The 16885-nt window shown below is 42.3% G+C and overlaps 1 long non-coding RNA gene across 4 annotated transcripts in view; it reads left to right on the top strand.

The window, feature by feature from the left end:
* Positions 1-3235: 3235 nt before the first annotated feature.
* LOC130681852 (uncharacterized) overlaps positions 3236-16885 on the top strand; it is a 28944-nt gene continuing 15294 nt past the window's right edge. For 3 of the 4 annotated variants that reach the window (XR_008995052.1, XR_008995050.1, XR_008995049.1), the window contains exons 1-2: positions 3443-3776; positions 4938-5065. This is a non-coding gene — a long non-coding RNA (uncharacterized LOC130681852). Of the gene's footprint in view, positions 3318-3442; positions 3777-4937; positions 5066-16885 lie in introns of those variants that run through there. The other variant, XR_008995051.1, reaches the window with a different exon arrangement.

The following is a 16885-nucleotide window of genomic DNA, read 5'->3' as shown; positions in this document are numbered from 1 at the left end:
GTGTTGACAGCTGAGGAATCCAGTGATTTGTGTCTTCTAATCACATTTCTCACAAATCAGAATACAGTAGTTTCAGAGTGTAACAAATGACAAGTCTGTTATTACAGTTCACCTCGGCCATGGCTTTCTTTTCACTAGAATCAGCTGTTCACGTACTAATATCCTCACGAATGGAAACCAGGAGAGTTCATACTTTGAGAGATTAGGGAACCAGACATCTTTTTGGTGTGTGGGGCATCAATTAAAGCAGAGTAGCATCTAGGGTTGTAGTTCAAAAAAAGAAATAGAGGCAGTTTATGAACTTTAAAGGGGTTATGGAAGATTCAAAAGCAAATTTGTTACTCTAAGTGTCTAAATACAGTGAAGAACTCTGGAAAATCATCAGTCGAGCCTAAGAGAAAATAGTGTGGCATTAACTAAATCCACCTATTCCAACCAATCACATGTGCTTCAGATCTCTCCATGTTAAGGCAATATTAGAATTCCGTATTTCATATAATTCTCTATACCCATCATTTTCTTACTCTTCTACGTATTGATTTTTCTTTATTTTCCACTAGCACCTTTTATAATATAAACATGGTGACATATCTGCAATCAACATATAAATATCATTTCACTATGTTACATAATAACAACACATGAAGAGATAATACATGTAGAGAGCTGATACATAAAGTATAGGGACAATATTATTGTAAATATACATATAATCTAAATTCTGAGTTTTCCCAGCCTGTAAAACTTTATCTGAGCACCTATAATTTCTACTTTTTGTTTCTTTCTTCTTTTTATTTTACATGTCATTACCTTCTCAAATATCAAGACTTGGCATCTTCCAGGCCCCTATCCAAATGAACAGAGACTAGAATCTTTGAAGACGGGACTTTGTCCTAGTGTTTTCGGGCATCCTGTTAATCCATAAATTAGGAGGTGCTCAAAAAGGACTGTAAAGCATTCTCACATTTGTCAAGGCCAACGGACTCTGCAAAATAAGTCTCATTTGACTCCCCATTCCCTCCATGGTATTTACTGAGCACCACCTGAGGGTGTTAAATTAACGCATAATGCTGCAGGGAGCAGCAAAACAAATACTTTCCCTTTTCTGATGGGATTAGGTGGGGAACATTTTTTTTCTAGCTGAGCATGTGCATTCTTTCCAAGTACCAGCCATTACTTTCTATTGACACTTCATCTTTGGGTTCCATAATGTTAGACTTTATCTCTTTACACCTACACTATTGTCTGTCTCCTCAAACCTCTGTGCATCCATCCAGGTGCTGACCTCCAAGACCGCAGCACCCCAAAGTGACTTACATTTGCATTGTCTGAATGCAGAGTTCCATGAATATCAGCTCTTTTTAAGTCCAATGCCATATTACCCTTTACCTACTGGACCTTTTCCCTTGCCTTCTGGACTGGCATCTCAAAATCAACATATACAAAACTTCAGCATTAGCTTCCCCCCAAAATAAGATTCTGTTCTTTAACCCATTTCTTCTCTACCCAATGAGAAGCCATTGTAGACATTGTTTTCTCTTTGCTTAATGATGTTTGCTCAGTAATCGGGCAAATCTGCCAAGCCTCCCTTAAGAGTATCTAACACGCCTTACCTCTCCTTATGCTCACCCCACATAGTTCAAAGCTTCACTATACAAAAACTCAGTCAGCTAACACATTTCTGACTCTGTGGAACAATTTGTCTGAATCTTCTATAGGCTGCCACACACGTGCTCAGTCCTTTGCTGAACATGGACCATGTTTCTCAGTTCATCAAGGAATCCTTTGCCATAGTTAGCATAGGGTATTCTTCCTCATCTCACCTGAGACTCACCTATAGCACATGACCCTCTTCTCGCATGGCAGGCTCACCTGGAAAAAAAAGCAGTGCCTCGTGATGCCCGCCCCACACCCTCTAGCCAAGCTGTGCTTTGTTAATAGATGTTCACAGCACCTGGAATGTTCTTCCTGCATTTTCCTCTGATGGAATCACCCCCATCATTTAGAATCGTGCCATTCTTCATCACCTGTCCTGGCAAACATTCCCTCAAATGCCCAAGCAAGTGCTAAGGTCCTCCTTTCCCTGTCCTGTGATGAGATGTCCACTTTTGTTTTATACTCATGGCCACATGGTACTGCTTAGTCACTCTTCATCTCCTCTAATCCAATGTGCCGTGGCTGATCTGTGAGGGCACCGAGTTACTCCTGTGCACCTTCGGGGCCCAGCCTCTGCGGGATGTCTAGTCCTTAGGCCCCAGCCTGGGGCAGGATGTCTAGTCCTTGAAGCCCCAGCCTCTGCAGGATGTCTAATTCGTAGACCCCAGCCTGGGGCAGGATGTGCAGACCTTTGGGCCCCAGTCCCTGGCAGGATGTCTAGTCCAAGGAATACAGAACAACAGCATCAGTGAACCCCACCAGGGGCTTGGCATCTACATCTGTGATGGCCTTCAGCTTCCTGATTGCTGGGAATACCAGGGAATCGAGCGCAACCAGAGCTTTTGAAAAGCATTTGTATTATTTCTATGCAGGGGATTTCATAATAAGCACAATAATGCAGCAATAATCAGATATGCAAGAATTATGACCAGGCCCGACTACTCGGAAGCACCAGGCCCCTTTGCGTCTAGCGCCGCGCGCTCGGCACACGGAGGGACCCGCGTGCACATCCCGCTTTGGGGGGCCTCGGGAGGAGGGTCCCTGCGCAGGGCTCCTGGGCGCCTCTCCCTTCCCGGGTAGAGGGTTCCTGAGAGTGGTGAGCAAGGACAGTTTGCAGACGGAGGAAGCCCTGCATGCGCCCCTTTAAGGGCACGCTTCAAACTGGGGTAATATCCGCGTACACCCGCGACGGGCGCCCGGATGGGTCGCAGATCCGCGCGGTCAGCGCTCACGCGCGCTTCCCACCGACAGCGCCCATCGCGGGACCTCGCGCCCCGAGTGGCGTCTCGCGGGACCTCTGGCGACCTGGAGTCATCTCGCGGGATCTGGCGGGGGTCTCGCGGCGTCTGGGAGGCGGCGCCTGCGCAGTCGCTCGCTCGTCGCCGGCTCCTAGGGCGTGTCGGGCGAGCGGCCCCGTCGGAGTCGCCGAGGCGCGGCCTGGAGGCGCGAGCCTGGCCCGGGAGCCCCCTCTTCCCCTCCCCCGCCCGGGACCGAGGCCGCGTTCGCCCGCGCCTGCCTGCAGGGCCGCAGCTCCACCTGCCGCGCGCGCCGTTTCCCGCCCGCAGCCCCAGCCTCGGGGCTCCTGCTGGCTGGCTGAGCGCCCCGCAGACCCGCCCCTGGTCACAGCCCGCGAAGCCGCCCACACCCGTGCCCTTGGGATGGTATTGCACGTGCGCCGCCTGCCCTAGGGACAGTATTGCACACGCATCGTCTGCACTTGGGATAGTATTGCACGCTCATCCATGCCCTTGGGACTGTAGCACGCTCACCCCCTGCACTTGGGACAGTATTGCACACGCCCTACCTGCACCTAGGACAGTATTGCACATGCATCCCGTGCCTTTGGGACAGTATTGCATGCTCACCGCCTGCACTTGGGACGGTATTGCATACGCATCCTGTGCTCTTCAGGTAGAATTGCACACGCACCGCCTGCCCTTGGGACAGTATTGTACGTGCACCGCCTGCCCTTGGGATAGAAATGCACACGCATCGCCTGCCCTTGGGATAGAATTGCATGCGCACCGCCTGCCCTTGGAATAGTATTGCACATGGACGGCTTCAGACATGCTGTTATGATCTTACTGCAGTGATTCCTCTAAGCTCTGCCATCACAGAAGGTAAAGGGGAGCCAGGGACCCTAAACGAAAGCTCAGGCGAATGGTGTGGGGTGCAGGCAAGGAATTTCAAGGTCGGTCATGTTTTAGTTCCAGCTGAATTGGGAGCTTTATAAGGTTGCCACTGCCAAGGCCGTTTTAATCGCAGAGCAGTAAAGTCAGAGTTGGTAATGTTGCCCAGTAAAACCATTGATACGACAAAGGAGGGAATGTTCCTGTCGAGGCCAGCAGCATGACATTTCTGCTCGCAGCAAGGGCGGACGGCAGGAGAGGTACAGAGGACCTTTAGGATTTAACTCAGAAAGGCCTTCCTTATTCTCACCTACGCAGTTAAGGAAGCATAGAGTGAAAATAATGCGCAATCCAAAAAGGTGGTACATTTCCTCGTAAGGTTGGAACATTTAGGTATTGAAAACATAAAGCCTTACAGATAAATAGGGAGAAACACACATTTGCCTTACAGTCCTTTCTGACATCCAGACCAATAAACGTCCGAAAGGAAGAGGATTCTACCCCAAAGAGATGAGGGATGGATTGTGAGTCCAAACACAGGTCGTGAAATAATTTGTAAGGTAGGCAGACTTTGACAAAAATTGAAGCAGCAATGGCCCAACTCTGCCATTTCCTACATGGCTGAGAAATTAACACTGTCTGAGGAAATCAGGGAAGCCATTACCATCGGGTCCTTCTCCTAGAAGGCTGCAGGTGCCGGCTGGAGCAGGCTAAGGGAGAAGCAGGTATAGGCCTAAAGGAATTCAGTCGTGGCCTCCTCGGCTTTCGCCCGTGTCCCTTAATTTCTTTTAATTCTCTTTCAAAGGAGTGACTTAACTCTGGGTAAGGCTTTTCATTACCAAACTCAAATCAGTGCACAGTAGACATCATACCAGGCTTGGGATTTCCATCCCATGATGCCCAGTGACTCACCCACATAAAATCAAAGCACGGCGGGCCATGCCATGTCCAGGCCTTTGCTCATTTTTGGTGGTTCTGCAATCCACGTACCCCCTGAATCACACTCTGCTTATCCTGACGTCCCCCCGTCCCCCCGCAGTCATCTCTATCTTGTACCACACCCCTAATCCTTCACTCTGTCCTATCAACCCTTTCTGGGAACCAGCTGTGTGGATTTTCCTTCACTCAGCTGTGTCTCTTGTGTCCCATCAGGTGGCACCTGGGCCAGTGGACATTTGACCCTCGACCTCGGGCAGCTGGTCAAGGCTGACATTATCATGGGCACAGTCATCAGATTATTACGGTAGCTGGGTACACGTGGCACCGACAGATCACCCAGGGTAAGTGGACAGAAGGCTTACAGTGTGGTGCAAGGCACGCGGATGAAACATGCATACTGGTGCGTGGAGATTCGCTCCATAGGGCATCACGGAAATGAGCTACCAGCTCTGGGAATCTTGGGGCCGAGCTGTGGTTTTCAAAGTTATTTTAGCAGTATAGCCTGTCTGTGGGTAAGTGGGTGTGATTTGGGAGGGTGGCAGAAATTGGTGATGTCAGGGAGATGGACAGAGAGACTGGAGGGTGTGTGTGTACAGATGACAGATGGATCGTGTCTGCTTAAGGCTCACCAGCCGGATAGATAAACGCTCTGCTGTTCTTTGCCCAGATGTGACTTATTGACTGTGCTGGTCACCTTCTTAAGGCGCCTCTTTCATTTATGAAATGCGCCTAAGTGTTGGCTGTGAGTTGTGAATCTGAATTCAGACCAAGTGTATCTCTAGTTGTGATTCCAACTGGTGCACAGCTGTCTACAGTGCTTGCAGTGGTAGAAAATTGCCTCATGTTGCCATGTTTTGTCAGTAACGTGAAGTGGCTATTTAAGGTAGGTGACACGGAATGGGGCTCGTCTGCATGTGGGTTTCTGCGTCTGCCTGGAGGACTCTGGTATTTCCTGGCATTTGGGAATGAATGCAGTTGAGAAGGGGATACTCTGTCGCGGTGAACACAGTCCTGGGTTTGGATATGCGTGTGCTCGCAGGCACCCACTCCGTTAGGGGATGTGAGGTCCCCTGATCCACGGCTGCAGAGTGGGCCTCCTATGCCAAGGATGGTCTTGACACGCCTTGCATGTGGAGCAAGTTACCAGCTGCAGTAACCCTACCCCCACGGGGGGCCTTCCATAGGAAGGAAACGACATTCCACGTCCTGGAAGTGATCTTCGGGAAGCATAGGGAGTGATCTGAACAATTCTGTGACCATAATGACGATCCTGCCGGAACTTTTGAAATTAGACCAAAGAAATGACAGGGAAGAAACACATGCCTTTAGAAATTACATCAATCATTTAAAAAGAGGGGCTCAGACAGCCAATTAAACCAGTATTTAATAACTCCTCAGACCCCAAGCCAATGAAGCCCTTTATCAAAACTCATGGGAAAGATGCCACTATTGTAATGGCTGTGGACACGAGGTCACAGTGACCTGTTGGCTTCAGAAAGTGATCACAGGGGGACCTTTAATGGCGCTAAATTATCTGTATTCCTTTCTTTAATTGATTAGCATTTCCAATGGACAGCAGTACATCCCTTTGCAATATGTCCCTCTGCTTCCTTAAAACGAGTTTGCTGCCTTTGCATGAATGTGGCAAAAAGATTTCCACTGTATTTAGTCTGAAATATTTTTGAGAAAAAGAATGCTACATTGTTAGTAATTTTGAAGATAATTAATATATTAGAATTTAGGCTTTCTTTGAATTCAGTTGAGTACTTATTCTGGTTGGCTTATAGAAATTAATAAGGGCTTTTAGAGATCTTTAAAAATTCTGATTTCTAGAGAAGATATTTTATTCCTTATACTTTAAATGTTTTGGTTCCTTAAAAAATGTGTGTGTCTGTATAGTGATAGAAGATTCAAAACACAAACCTCCTGTGTATATGGTATGTTTCATTGTTTTCTGAGTGAACATGCGAGTCACAAAGAAAAGTTCTTTAAAGATGAGTTGAATTAATGGTCTTGGTTGATAGTTTATAGAAAACAACAAAAAATTATGCATCATTCTGCTCTTTTAAATTTTTAACAATATTTGATATATATTTCACAGAAAAAAATTAATTTCATGTAGTATGTTTAGCAAGATGCTTCTTGGAAAATTAGATATATTTAACAGTTGTTTTATAAATTGTTTTTGGCCTCCTCCCATCATAATGTCACATAACACTGCTGTGCCATTCTCATTCGTGCAAATTGCCAGTTTATTGTTTCCTGAAAACCAAAATCATTCAAAGTCCTATTTCCTATATTGGTTTGTCCTGATAATACACCAACAGCACAGACAATAGTCATTACGAATACAAAATAATAATAAATATAATTGTTCACAAAACCTAAGTTATGGCAGGCCCTGCCTAAATGGTAAGGGATTTGTTCTATCACCAAAGAAAAACTATGTAAAAACAAGCAAAGTCATGTGAAAATTTTTAAATGACAGTTTCAAATAGTAAATGAGTTAATCTCTTTATTCATTATAATTAGTCAAGAGATGCTTTTATTTTTCATTCCAATATCTTGAGATGTACAAATTTAAAAATCCATAGCTCAACAGTATGACTACTAAGCAAGTTAAAACAGACTCAATCTGTTGCTTCCACAAAGCAAATGAAATTAAAAGGGAAAAAAGGAGAAAAATGAAATAAAGAGCATAAGAATATGAATATGAATATGAATAAAGATTATCTCAAAGAGAAAGGAGTAGAAGGAAGAGATTAAAGACACAACTCAAAAGAAAAAAATACTGAACAGAAAAACAAACCCTTTAAAGGAAAAAAAAAGTGTGGCAAAACCAAACATTTCCCTTATTAAAATAAACATCTATGTGGTAGAAATAATCATTTATGGAGAAACTGTAAGACCAGCTTGTGCTCTCTGTGCAACGTTCAGACCTATTAAATAATCGAGATGTAGATTTAAGGAGAGAGTTATGTGTGTGGTGTGTAGCTTGTAGGATTTCTAGAGAGGAAAGCCAGCCATCTGTTTTGAGATGGGATTTGAAAAGCTGGAATTGAACTGTCCAGTGAGGCTGGTTTGCATAAGACTCTGGTAATACCAGCATCTATGAACAAACAAGTTTAAACTTTATGAGAATACTCGGATCTTCAGATTATCCCATCATCTGAAAAAGTAACTTTTTCTGGGAGCCAGGCTCCCTGTTAAATTCTGGTGAGTCATCTGCAGAACAGTCAATCCTGGTACATATCCTAGATTCCCAAGGTGGTCATGACATAATTTTTGCACTAACCAGATTACATTTCTGGGGAATATGTAGTGTCAGGAAAGAATGTCAGCATTACCTACTGGAATGTGTTCCCTTTGCTTTTTCTCGTAACTGATTAATTTCTTCTGAATTGGCTTTCCGAGTCTATGCTCAGAAGGCATTATTTTCGCAGCGATTCTTAACTTCTTAACTTCTTTACTTAATGAGCTCCTATTTGTTTGAAATTCTGGTTTGAAGCAAGGTTAGATGCCCATCTTCTTGCTCCATGAAGATGAAGATGTGATGTGCCTCACGAATATTTTGCAAGCTAATGAGGAACATCAAACAAATGGACAGATGTTTTGGGAAGGACTCAATTGCTCTAGAAACAAAATTTATCAATGTTTAAAATAGAGATCTTCGCCAATTATGTTCAAAATACACAGTTCAGAAGAATTTAATTCATACATTAAAAAAAAAAAGAAAATGCAACTTTACTTTTGTGGTGTGGGGTTTTGCTCATGGTGAGTTATTAGAAAAGCTGTTTGCATAAACCAGTGAGATAAGTTGCATGACATAAAATCAGCATTGCTGACATCTGCACAGAGAAACAGAATGAGAAAGAGAGACTGAGAGCATCTCTTGAATATTTATGAAGCTTGAAAGAGAAAGATCTGATTATTCTTTTCACTGACAAACAGACAGAAATATTAATATAGATAAAAGGTGACAGCCTGCAGATCTGCTCTCTTTTATACACTGGATAATTCTGTGAGGAAATTAACTCATATTTGTTGGGAAATTGAGTTAGATTATCTAATCAAGCTTTGATTCTTAAGACATAATATGACTTTAATACAATTTTCAAATGATGAATTAACTGGAAAATTGTAAAGTTACTTTTTTATTATTCAAACTTTGGCAGTACAACAGGTCACATATTCAGAGACTCTGCTAAATAAAATTCGTGATTCTTAAAATAACAATATCACACATTTGTTCATAAAAACGGAAGGTTTTGGGGTGACTGTAGATTTTTTATTGTTTGGTCCCATGGAGACTTAAATCTAGAGAGAAAGGGTTCTAGACATACCGATACTCTGGGTTGGCGATAGTTATATTGCTCTTTATTTACACAAAAGTATCTATTGTCCCTGGGAAATTGTGAATGGGCAGGTCATTGGTATAGAGTGGTAGTTGCCCTGGTGATAGGGGAAGCTTTCTGAGTGAGAAAGGGTCTCGGCACCAAGGGGCAAATGACCATCACACAGATGCACATGCACATACATGCACATGCCAGTTACATGCTTTAAATATTCAGCCTTTAAAGAGGGAAATCCCACCTTTGACAACAACATGGATGAACCCAGCCAACATTATCTTGAGTGAAATAAGCTGGTAACAGAAATAGAAATCCTCAGTAATCTGACCCACGTGCGGAATCTGTGATAGTCCAGCTCATATTTCAGTATTGTGTAATACTGTGTCTTATTTTTCTTAAAGTGTGTTATTCACTTGTTAGCTGTGTTATATACACACACACATGCATATATGCATATACACACATATATGCACATACATGCTACCCAAGAACATATACATACATGTTATATCTATATGGAATGCATATTGATTCATACATAGATATCATATATGCTTAGCTACACATTTGATTCTAATGCAAATTATCTTCTGAAAAATTAATGTAAATTTCTTATTTTTTTCTTTTATTGAAGTGTCTCTGATATACAATCTTACATCGATTTCAAATACACAGCACAGTGGTTCAACACTTACCCATATTATTAAATCCTCACCCCAACTAGTGCAGGTGCTCTCTTGGCCAAATAGGAGGATTTGGCTACAGAAGCACTGGCTATATTCTCTATGCTACATTACCATACCCGTGACCAATTTACAGTATGATTGAGGATTTTGTGCCCCTTTATCCCCCTCACACACCCCAACTCCTCCCCTGTGGTGACTGCCAGCCCCTTCTCAGTGTCTGTGAGTCTCCTGTTGTTTGTTTTCGTTCATTCTGTTTTTCTTTGTTTTTAGATTCCACACATAAGTGAAATCCCATGGTATTTGTGTTTCTCTGCCTGGCTTATTTCACTCAGAATGATACCCTCTCAGTCCATCCATGTTGTTGCAAATGGCAGGATTTCTTTCTTTTTATGGCTGAATAATATGCCATTGTGTACATGTACCACCTCTTCTTCATCCATTTATCTATTGATGGACACTGAGGTTGCTTCCACATCTTGGCTATTGTAAATAATGTGTTGATAAACATAGGGGTGCATGTATCTTTTCAAACCAGGGATTTTTAAACTGTTTCTTTTTAAAATGACACACATTTAAAATACTTGTTGCTGGTATAGAAATCCTTTACTTTGTAAGGCTGAACTCTTCTTACTAAATAAATACTCTGTTCCTAGGCTAATAAAAATATACCTCCAATGGTAAAATCCCTGGAAAATTGCTGAGAAATCAGGGGCAGAGAAGGTGGCAATAAGATCATAAGAAAACATTTTCCCCTTATGTGGGCAATGAATACAAGTTAAAATGTTTTGTCGCGGTATTGTAGGGAAATTAACAGATTGTGGTCATTTAACGACAAAAGAACAAGTTACTGGAGATGGAAGTTGGTTTTGTAAAGTCCGCAGAGTTCTAATAAAAAGCATGAAGGGTGGATCTGGAAGCCACTCACATGTGTTTTGTTTTCCCCATGAACACGTATCCACATTCTGAATTAATCTTTAGCTGGGTTACACATGATTGAATACAGAGCCACCAAGAACTAAGGTAACTTTTTATTCCTACTTAACTGTAACGTAGATGAGCGTAAAGATCACTTAATGATTCCTCCTTACGAGTACAAAACTGTCAGAAAGGGAGTAACTCATTGCTAAAGGGCAGTGGGGAGAGTGAATCCCTTTGGGAATGGAAGTAAATACATAAGCAGTTCAATTCCATGGACACCAGTCCTGTCATGCATATATTCATTTACAGCATTTAGAAGCCACATTCTGAGCACCTCCTTTTGGAAGCCACTTATGTAGATTTCTAGTTCACATAAAAAGACAAACAAACAAGGGATTGTTGTTTCTTTCTGTTTGTGTGACATGTGACTGAGAGTCTATACAGTCCCGAGGGAGAAGTGTTGTGTTTTATTTCTGCCTTTCCTGAATCATCTGTAGGATTTTTACCTTTAATGCAATAGCTAGGTGCCTAACTCTTGTCTGGTGAATATTACGTGTTTTTAAAAACATCCAATTATATTCACATTTCCAAATAATTTCACATCACTATATTAATATCCTGATGCTGAGCCCTTCATGTCTTCAACTGGACTTGAGGCATTTGTAAAGTTGTGGCATTTTGAATCATTTACACTGGAACTTTCTCTCAGTATGAAAATTATATTTTCCTTTCTGTCCTTCTTAAATAAGGCATTATAAAGATATAGCCAGAAAATATATCCTAATGTATTTGACAACTTGAACTTCAGTGCAAACCATTTTGCACTGAGACTGTATTTCAGTACTAAATAACAAAATTCATTTTTTCTGTCGTGTTTTTACTTGATAGTTTTCACATACTGCTTAACACAATGTCATTTACCAATTTATTAATTGTGTTTTTAAATGTTGTGAGTATAGTCTCCTGTTCTCATCTGAGTTCTTTCACACTACAGTCTCTGAGAAGGATTTTCCCCCAGAAACGACTGAACATTTTCCAAAAGGAAAGGCAGAAACCCTGCACTGATAAGTCATGTTCCCTATGTTTTGTCTTGTGTTCCCTTCAAAACCTTACCCACAAGCTTTTCAGGAAAGTGTCCAGCCATGCTAGCACCTAGAGACGTAGAAGGGAGGGATGCCTAATGTTCTGGAAGCTCATTATCATGCCTCTGCATGCCTGAATTCCAGCCCTCTGCCACGGTGTGTGACCTTTCCACAAAGAGGCTGTTCTCACTGGCGCTGATTTAATTGCACAGATGAACTTTAACTGCCGAAGGGTATTGTTCCAGACATTTGACGTGGGCATAGTTGCATCTCGTATCCTTTATTATAAAATATCTGATTAAACTTCAAAGCTGAGAGAATCTATTTGAGTTTTATGGTTTCCTCTGATACGATGCCAGAAGTTTCACCATCTTCTGCTTGCCCTGCTTTGCATTAGGATTTATACTATGGCAGCTAGTATCCTTTGATTTAGGAAGGTGTGCTTGCCACTTTAGACATATCCCTTTAGGTTTTGCTGAGCTATTGAAATCTAGTTGAAAAGATGGGAAAACTCCGTAAGAAGTGGGCTGTGACAGCCTGCAGTATGAAATAAGACACTTCAATGTTTTTCCTCGTTTTGAGGATCATTGGTGTATTGTCTTGGAGCCGATTGATGTTTGTATGTAGTTTAATTTTTTTTTCCTCTGGCAAAGGGAGAAACATCTAGAAAAAGAGGGCAGACAAGGGCTATCCTGAGAGATAAGTAAGAAATAGATTTCCATACATCTGTTCTTAGTACTGTTTATCATTACTGGTGACGCTTGGAGATTCCGAATACAGTTGTGTGACTGTAAGATGAGTGGAGCCATTTAAGTGCATACGCATTGGAGTCTGACATCATGAACCCGTCTTCTGAACACGCCCCCATAGCTGTCAGTGACATGCCGTAATGTAAAATTAAAGTCCATAGACTTTAAAGAGCTGCAGCTGTTATTGTGCGTGATGCCGTGGAGTGAGTAGAGGGTCTCCACCCTGAGCCCTGAAGATGCATGCCTTAGAATATGGCAGTTCAACAAAAAGGAAACATTGTCCCCACTGTGGAAGAAGGAGATAAGAAACCTTCAACTTTCTCTTCTCTTGATTTTGGAAGTGTGTTTCATTGTATATCCACAGCAGATGCGATCCTGAGATAGGATTTTGATTTCATGTTCTTGGAAGTTTCTCTTCTCCCATCTGCTTTGCAGAATGATTATACTTCTTTAGTCCATTTGGGGGATTGTTCATGTGTGTGTGTGTGTGTGCATGTGTGTGTGTGAGAGAGAGAGAGAGAGAGAGAGAGAGAGAGAAGGTATACCATGTTACAATCTGTTGAATCTATTGCCAAGATAAGGCAAAGCCATGTATATTTTCATGTTCACTAGAACCTTTCCTGCCAATACTTAAGAGACATCCTACATGTGTGAAGAATTTGGGGCAATACAGTCAGTAGGCTCACGTTTTACTGTTGAATGTAAAGTGGTGGGTGGCCTGTTTGTCAGAGAGATTTTCAAAAAGATGTTTCCACAGATGGAGAGTGATGGATAAACAAGCCCTGTAGAGTTGGAAATGGGAAGGAACCCAGAGATACTCATGTCCAGTTTTCAAGCAGAAAGCTGAAAGTGTAGACGTGATTTGCCCCCTTCTGGGTGCTGAGGCTGTTGCCTTACAAAGTGTGAGATTAAATTATAAATAATGGAGAAATGGTAACCTAACTGGCACGTGGGCGTCTAGGATGCAATGACCCTGTGTAGGTCAGAGAAAGGAGGCACAGAAATGGACCGAAGGCACAGAGGTACAGATTCTAGAAAGCCTCAGTGGACCTGAGTTTCAGCATAAGGCGCCTGCTGTTTCCTTTATCTGTTAGCTGTTAATGAGTTTTGCCTGGAAAATATAAAATACTTGAGATAAAGACAAGTTGATTAACTCATAGTGAGGAAGAATAGGTTAATAACATAATTATATCCTCTGTACTTAATTCAGGCGTCTATTGTGCATTTTCTTTCTTTTTGTAAAGTCATCTTAAATTTATGTGTCACCCTTCCCCTATTGTTTGGAAGTAATTAAAGGATCCTTCTCCTTAAGTAATTGAATGGGGAAAGAGGTTCCCAGGGAGAAAATTTCCTTGAATCGGGCGCCAAGTCTACAGATCAACCTGCAGAAAGGATGAGACGTCATGATCAAGGGCGTTTTGTTCAGAAATAGAAGGTGGGTCTAACATTTGTAAATCAATCAATGTGTGTGCAATTCCATTAACAGCACAGAAGTGAAAACCATGTAATAAACTTAGTAGATGCAGAAGACATATTTAAAAAATCTCAACAGAACTCACTGGGACAGTGAATAGGAAATTGTGGTGTATTCATGCAGTGGGGTATTAGTCACCCAAAAACCAAAGATCAGGTACTGATGTATGAACAGTGTGGGCAGCTTGCCCAGATGTTAGGCTGAGTGGAGGACACTAGACACAGAAGGGCACCTGTTTACATGCCGAACTTAAGTTTGTAGGACAAAGCTCCATAGCAAGCAGAAAACACGCATATGGTCATAGAAAACAGAACCAGGTTTCCCTGCTTGGAGGGACCCTAAGGGAATTCTTTCCAGAAATGGACATTGAGCGCCTTGACTGAAGTGATACATTCGCAGGGTTATCAAAATACCTAAGCACCCATGTACATATGGTCTGTGCATTTCCCCATGATTTTTTTTAAATTTCAGGGCATTATGAATAAGCAGATGTATATCCACGATTACAGGCACACTAGACATAAGAAGAAAATGAACCGAAACTACTGATCATAACCCCAAACCGCTCTCCTCAAACGTAAAGATCTTTGACATCCTCCAGTAAAATTCTCACCCTTTTCTTTCAACCAGAACGGTTTAATGCGAAAATGACATTTTTGACTATTTGCCTTCGAGCGCAATTATTCTTGAAGATGGGATACGTTTTTCCCTCCCCTTGAGGTGCTCTTCACACACTTGTATCATCTGCAGACTCTGGAAGTATGTATGGAGTGACATATGTCTTCTTAAAGGTGTGGCCCAGGATTTATGGGGAGGGAAGGAGGGAAGGCTCAATGCCTTCAATCTGTCTGGGGCAAGATTTGATTGTTCTGGGGTCACTGTCACTCGATAATGGTAATAGCGAGGCTCCCTGTCTCTTAGTTGGCCAGCACCCTTTATCATGCCCATGTCGGATGCCTCATCTCTGCCAGTGGGAACCATTTAATTAGCGTGCTCTGTCTGATACAAATCCTCTAACGAGTGAATCCCCTCTGGGACTGGAGGTTCTGGGAAATGAAGTTGGTTGTTACACAAACGTCTCATACACCGTGAGAAACAGAGCTGAGATGACAAAGAAGACGTCAGGATGGTATCTTGACTTAATTGTGACCAGCTTCCTTTAATGAGGAAGGTCACGTCTTCTGAATAAAGCTGTTACATTTGCATCGTCTCACCGTGTTCAACCCTCTGGCGTTCTTCTCTGTGTTGACATGACTCTCCTGCAATGACGTGTTCTCCGCTTCAATGTTCTTAAAGTAGTAAAATTATATTTTGTCGAAATACAGAGAAGATGGGCCAGGGTTAGATGTGTCTTCTTACTGTTTGGTGACACATCGGTGTGAATGCCTTGATGTCTCCTGTGCAATGTGGGACCACTACACAATGTCTCCTATGTAGTATACTGTGTCTACTGCCCAATAAAATAACTGGCTCAAAAAATTTCATGTATACCATCACTTGGATGAGTAGAGATAATGGTATTTGTTTAATGTGGAAGAAATCTGCCTTTCCTTCAGTCCCAACCTGTAAATTAGTAGAGAGAGAAAAAAACAACTACCTCTTTGACATGGTTTAAACATCTTAGTCTAATAATATAACTTAAATAGATTCTCTTATTATTGGTTAAACTTTTTTTGGGAAGAGCTCTAAAAACCCTCAGCCTTCTGTCCCTGATTCTGTCTCCAAAGTGTGGAGGAGGGATGTGTGTGCATTCATGGGGTATTAGATGCCATGGGAGCCCCTGGTGTCTGTGGCATTGCCCTTTGTCCATCGGGGACCGATTTGCTGTGCCTCTCTTCTGAATTCATGTCTCTAGGTGGTACTGTTCATGGTCCTTGCTGGCTGATGTGCAGTGACCCTGGGTACCGTTATGGTGGGAGACCCCAGCCTATTACGTTTACCCTCCATCATCTAACCTGGGACTTTTCTGACAGCTTCTATTCTGGGATCCTATGACCCTGCTTGGCCCTCGTGTGCTGGAAAATTCCTGTGGACCCCACATCATGCAGGTAGTAGCCTGAGGGTAAGGTTCCCCATCCACTGAAGACGTCTTTATTTTCCAACGAGTGCCTGGCTGAGACCTAGCTTTACCCTGCTTACGCATCTCCATGCCCTGCTCTGGAACCGTGTCTGCCCAGAACACAGGGTGTCTTTTTCTAGTTTACACCAAGTTCTTCCGAGTTGTCGGGTTTCCTCAAAGGGCAGCTGTGTGTTGTTAAGTGATGATTCGGTTCACATTATTTTCACAGTATTTGGAAATGTATATGACCTGCATGGATAGAAAGGGACATTACTCAGGTGCCTTGAAACATCTACTTTTCTATGTCGGCTGAACAGTCTATGTTGTTTATGAAATGCAGAAAGGTAGATAAACTATATCGCATCTCAGCATTCACCAAACTCTGTCTCAGATAACAGCCCCCAAGCAGAAGATGGCAGTTATTGTCACACGTAAAGGAATCTGTTAGAACCTCTCTTGCATTTGGCTTGACTCACTAAGGTTTGAAGTCAGATCAACATGCCATCTTCAGTTAAGGATAATAGGTGGTGGACGGGAGTGTGGACAGGAGCCTGTAATCGAGTTCAAGTAAAATTGAAATTTGTTATTTTTTATTTTCCTTTGGTCTTAGGCAAATATTTTTTAACCATAGTTTATACTTTTTTTTTGTATTTAAGAAAATCTGTTTATTATCCATATGAAAAGGTGTACCTAAACGGTGGTTCTCTTTCTTCCATATTTTAACTACATTACACACTACCCAAACACACATATGGTAGTAATATATTTTGAAACATTTTTGAGAAGTATTTGTTTTCCGTTTTCTACAATCATAACCTTGTTGACAGGCTTTAAATTCTGG

The sequence above is a fragment of the Manis pentadactyla genome, chromosome X (genome assembly GCF_030020395.1).
Source record: "Manis pentadactyla isolate mManPen7 chromosome X, mManPen7.hap1, whole genome shotgun sequence".
In the NCBI taxonomy this organism is placed as follows: domain Eukaryota; kingdom Metazoa; phylum Chordata; class Mammalia; order Pholidota; family Manidae; genus Manis; species Manis pentadactyla.
The sequence above is the reverse complement of the archived record's forward strand: the minus strand, read 5'-3'. Positions and strand labels throughout refer to the sequence as shown.